Below are 4,479 nucleotides of genomic sequence, written 5' to 3' on the forward strand. Positions count from 1 at the left end.
AGTTGTGGCTGACTTTTAGATTGATTAAGATTATGTTGTTTGGTTACAGTTAAGAGACGGAATTGTGTTACAACAATAAATGTTAAGGAATATACTCTCTGGTTTATTGAATTGTAGAACCTTACCTTCCCCTTCACAAGAATAAGTACCGACGCGCTTACACCGACTCCTCTTTTGTCGCTTAGAGAAAAGCAAGCGAATATTGAGAAATTATTCGGCCCCCGCGCTATCGTTCGCTTACAGCGGTATACTTGTATATGTTTCTAAAGAAGAAACTGAAGAATATTCTTTTGTTTCTAATTCCATTTCAGTTTCACTGTGATTACAGAGAATCACATCATTAGTTTTCCCTTTTCAACTTACGCTGGGCCTTCCACCTCTTGTTTTGCTGTTATGGTATCCCCATCCATGATGTTTGAGACACTTCTCGATGCGTGAGGATGAATGCTTGACCTCCGCTTTAGCAAACACTTTATCCACCGGATCGGGAGGCGAAATAGGAGATCTTATGTTTACACCGGTCAGTTTGTGCTCCACTAAGGAGAATAGACCCGAGCCGTAGACATTTGTCGCAACGAATGGGGGCTGGCATAATTAGAGCCGACTTTCAGTCTTCTCTTAACTCATCGGGGTATTTAGGGGTGTCCATGGTGAGGAATATACTTCCGGCTTACTTAGTCTTCCTCAGAGATTCGTCGCTATTGTTCTGGGGGTCCGGGAACGGCACAACGCCACAATATAATTTCCTTTTTTTTAACAAAATTGTTTATTCCTATTCGAACAAATATATTGTTCCTGTACGTCACTTAGTAACCTTGAAAATTTGAAAACCTGGACCATAGACAAAAAAAATGTCAGATATTAGTTGTTTTGTTTTATAGTTTGAGTTTCATTTTTGTTTCTATTTTTATTTGTATATCTTTCCCTTTGTAAAATCATCAGGAAAAGTATAATAATGTTGGCTGTGAGATCCATGGCAATTGGTGCCTTATTGCTCTACCTTCTACAGTGCCTAGTACCTATTTAATTGTTTATATTAATAATAAAAATAAAAGAGAAAGCAAATAAACAGTCACAATGTTATTCGTCTTCTTTCTCTATGTCTTTTTCGTAAAAAAATTGTCAGCAATTTTTTAATGGTGTATTTTTCTATGTTTAGAACACTGTGACATGTGTTCAAAAGGGAACAGCTAACTATATAGTGTACAAGCGGCACTAAACAATATTAATTACAAATCCCACGAGATAAAATAAGCTAATTTGTTACACTAAACGTAATTTTTGTTTATTATTTTATTAGTGCTGCGGAATCTTTAATCAAACATTTTTAACATGTTACGTTTATGGTTTTCGATTTACCCCCCACCCCACCCCCTTCAACATCAATATGTTTTTCGATCAAATAACTTACTCGTGCTAAAAAGCCGATATATGCGGCGTTACCGAGAAGACTCCTGCCTACTAGCATCGGGAAATCTTGTTCAACTTTCCGATATCCCCATTGTTTTGCGGTCTGTGGATTATTTTCTTTGTTCTAAATTTAGTTACGTTCGTAGGCATATGTTGGAGATTTCAGCGCTCAGGAGAAAAGCTTGCAAAGAAAGCGTTCTTCGTCTTGCTCAGTGATGTAAGTGAAGGATTACCGAGTGGGGATGATTCTAAGGAAAGGAGAAGAGGTAACAGATGTTTAACGTCGTACCCAGGACGGGAAAGGTTTGTTTATTTACATCTAAAACATCTAAATAATCAAAATCAGCATATAGGACTTTGGATTCCATTTGGCTGGGAATGTAATCTTATAATTAAAAATTAAATCAATTATTTCAAATATAATTTATGCCTACTTTTTCCTAGTTTCACTTTTTCAATTAACGTCTACTCTAATTTAATTGAGAATTTTGGTTTATTCCAGTGTATTTCCCCTTTTGGTATTGTTATTATTTTTTCTGCAAATCATTCACCGTGATTCCCCACATTCACCGATAGATTAAAACCTTATAATTAGAACTTACTTAATTAGAAATACTACTACATAAAATTATTATTTAGATGCTAAAGACAGTCATAGGAAAACTGATCATGATTACTATTTTATGTAATTTACTTTATTAAAACGAGTAAACAAATCTTATTTAATAAACTATTTTACAGCTGGTTGAATAATCTGTCAAACAAAGGCTTTATCTTGTTCGTCGGTCGAATGAACGTTGAAAAGAAACGTTGCGGCCGGAATTCTTCAGGAAGTTATGGGTTCAGGTATTAAAACATTTCTCAATTATGTCAGGTGGAAAGGGCCAGAAGCTTTATTTCTGTCTTGCCGAGAGGATGAAAAATGATTCAATATCAACTTTCTACCTGCGAAGTTGAAGATACGAAGCTAGTTTCTCTAGTGGAGAAAGGAAGCTGGAGAACTCTGTTTATTGCCTTTGCGAACATGAAAATAGCTAAAGTAAAATAAATAATAATCCGTTTAAAAAGCCGAATCCACTTGCCGTAAAATAAACTTGAAGTGAAAATAAAACATTTTCAAGCGCCTTTTTCCGCCCTGCTCAAAACCTTGGACGTACTTGAAAAAACAGCCTTATTAACAACTTATTGATGGTTCCCTGGTTTAAAAATACACAGAAAGACACAGAAAACAGGACACCTGTATTTATTTTTTTATTTTTCATAATAACTAGATATATTGATCAACAGTTGGCTTGAAACGTAATCATTAATCATTAATAACTTGTTGTCTAACTTTGTAGTGTTACTAATCCTTACACTCTTTAGGTTTAAAAAAAAATCAGTTCAATTTCATCTTTTACCCACTCAAATTGTCAAATGTATTAGTTTTTTTTTATTGTTTTCTTTAATTGAAAAAATAAATTTGAGTTAATTTTTTTCTTAAAAACATGGTTTCCAGTCGAAATGATCTCGCCGAGGTAGATGCTTTCACCAACGACGGACGAAGTGACCGTTACGTAGCCAAGAGTGTGCAGCGCTCTCGGCATTGTTCTGATGATGGGGAAGGTCACCGGAAGTTCGATCGAAGCGAAGGTAGTGGTAGAGATGTACGACAGCTTGAGGGTATCCTTTTGTCGCTCTTACCGCACTACGGAAACGTCATTTAACGGCTTCCTTGATAGATAGTCAACTTCAAACGGTCCAAAATGTAAGTGTGAGCTCTAAAACAGTCATCAGAAGGCATCGCGAAAGTAGCTTAGTCATGAACCATATCAGGTTCTCTATTATTGGAGAGGCTTCGAGTAGAAAGGTGACTATTCGCAAATCAGCATCTAGACACTTAAAAAATGAGGGATGTTCTCTTCACAGATGAGTGCCGGTTTGGTATGTTGCAATCAAATTACTGGAGAACGTTTTGCTTCATGAGCCATGCGTGTCATAGTTTCTTCAAAGACAGTCATTTATGAATCTTAGTTCATGCCCGTACCGAACTGATTATCATACAGAATGGTTTTACGACTGTACAAAAGTACATTGAAGAAGTTCATCTAGATGCTGTGGTCCCATTCACTCCATTTATTTTGGACAATTTTCTATTATTAGACGATACTGCTCTACCGTATGTAGCTTCAGATGTCACTCATTAATTGAATATAGGGAGACATGAATGTGACAATGAATGTAGGGAGACAATGAATTGGCCATCCCGTTCACCAGACATGAATCCCATGGAACACTTACGGGTGATAAAGCCTTGGGGGCATCGGGGGCCGCAACTGTTTAGTCGTAAAAGCAGGTACCTTCAAAAAAATGGGGTCGGTCATGTCAGAGTTTTATTTTATTTTTTAACAAAAAGCACATTGCTAATCCGATAATAAAATAATATAATTAAATTAGTAACAAGCATTATGACGTTTTTATGCATATTCTTGGTAAGTATACTAATTGCAAAACTACTACTAATACTTTGTTACATTTTTACTCGAGTTGCAGCTTTCTTGCTTAATTCTTCCATTTGTACTTGGAAAAATTGCGAATATAAAAAAATTAGCCCAGCATCGTTAAAATTGTTTACTAAGTATAGAGCGTACAATAACTAAGCTTAGAACATAGTCTGCGCCTTTTTTTCTTCAGTTTCGAATTTTTTCCGAAGTTTCTAAAAAATGAACTTTGTCAAACGGGATTAAACATTGATATCGGTATAACAAATTATTTGGTATTGACGTGCATTCATATTTCATTTACATAATTTTTCCAGAGTTTAAATTAAAAGTCAATGATATTAATTCTTGGGCTTAAATAGAAATACATATAAAACGAGGTGTAATAGTACACTTCTTCTGTAAATAGCAAATGTAACTGCATGTAATATATTTATATGTATGTAAATTGGGTTAAAATAAACTCTAACTCTAACGAGTGATCTGAACATATTAAAAAATTACTACTTCACTGGCATATGCGTCTAGCATATGAATAATTTAAAAATAAGTTAAAATAAAAAAAACATTTAAGTTTTGTTTTATATGT

General features: G+C 34.9%; 1 long non-coding RNA gene across 1 annotated transcript; it reads left to right on the forward strand.

Annotated features, from left to right (window-relative positions):
- Nucleotides 1–1,272: 1,272 nt before the first annotated feature.
- Nucleotides 1,273–2,275, forward strand: LOC106664456. The gene is made up of 2 exons (XR_001340181.2): nucleotides 1,273–1,713; nucleotides 2,152–2,275. It is a non-coding gene; the product is annotated as an uncharacterized LOC106664456 (long non-coding RNA).
- The last annotated feature ends 2,204 nt before the right edge of the window (nucleotides 2,276–4,479 follow it).

Source organism: Cimex lectularius, unplaced genomic scaffold, assembly GCF_000648675.2.
Source record: "Cimex lectularius strain Harlan isolate CLEC.00 unplaced genomic scaffold, Clec_2.1 scaffold301, whole genome shotgun sequence".
Classification (NCBI taxonomy): Eukaryota; Metazoa; Arthropoda; class Insecta; order Hemiptera; family Cimicidae; genus Cimex; species Cimex lectularius.